This window comes from Pseudocercospora fijiensis (genome assembly GCF_000340215.1).
Source record: "Pseudocercospora fijiensis CIRAD86 unplaced genomic scaffold MYCFIscaffold_9, whole genome shotgun sequence".
Taxonomy (NCBI): Eukaryota; Fungi; Ascomycota; class Dothideomycetes; order Mycosphaerellales; family Mycosphaerellaceae; genus Pseudocercospora; species Pseudocercospora fijiensis.
Genome location: NW_006921540.1, coordinates 1,715,009 through 1,715,416, shown reverse-complemented (window position 1 = coordinate 1,715,416; position 408 = coordinate 1,715,009).

The following is a 408-nucleotide window of genomic DNA, read 5'->3' as shown; positions in this document are numbered from 1 at the left end:
TACAGGGTTGGAAACAAAGAATTAATGTGTTAGTTTTCGCTATCGTAATTAGGTCGCCTCGATAGGCTATTAGTAGGGTTACTTTACACCTAGCCGATATAACATATTAAATCAAACCCGGCGAGATAGACGGCCTATCTAGCCTATCGACCTATAACCCTAGTAACCTTAGTAATGCTACGGAGGTTGTTATAGTCTGTATAGACCTAAATTGTATACTAAGCACTATCGAGATAGTAGCGCTAGTGCTTAAAGGCTTTAACAATAGCTAAGAGCTCTTACTCGTAGGTCTCGTAGCGACGCTTAGCATTAATTATCTTCCTCGAGAAGAAGGCAATCGGGTGCTAGTAATTGTTATTAGCCTGTTGTAACATAATAGCTAATATAGCAAACTGTAAAGCGTTAGTC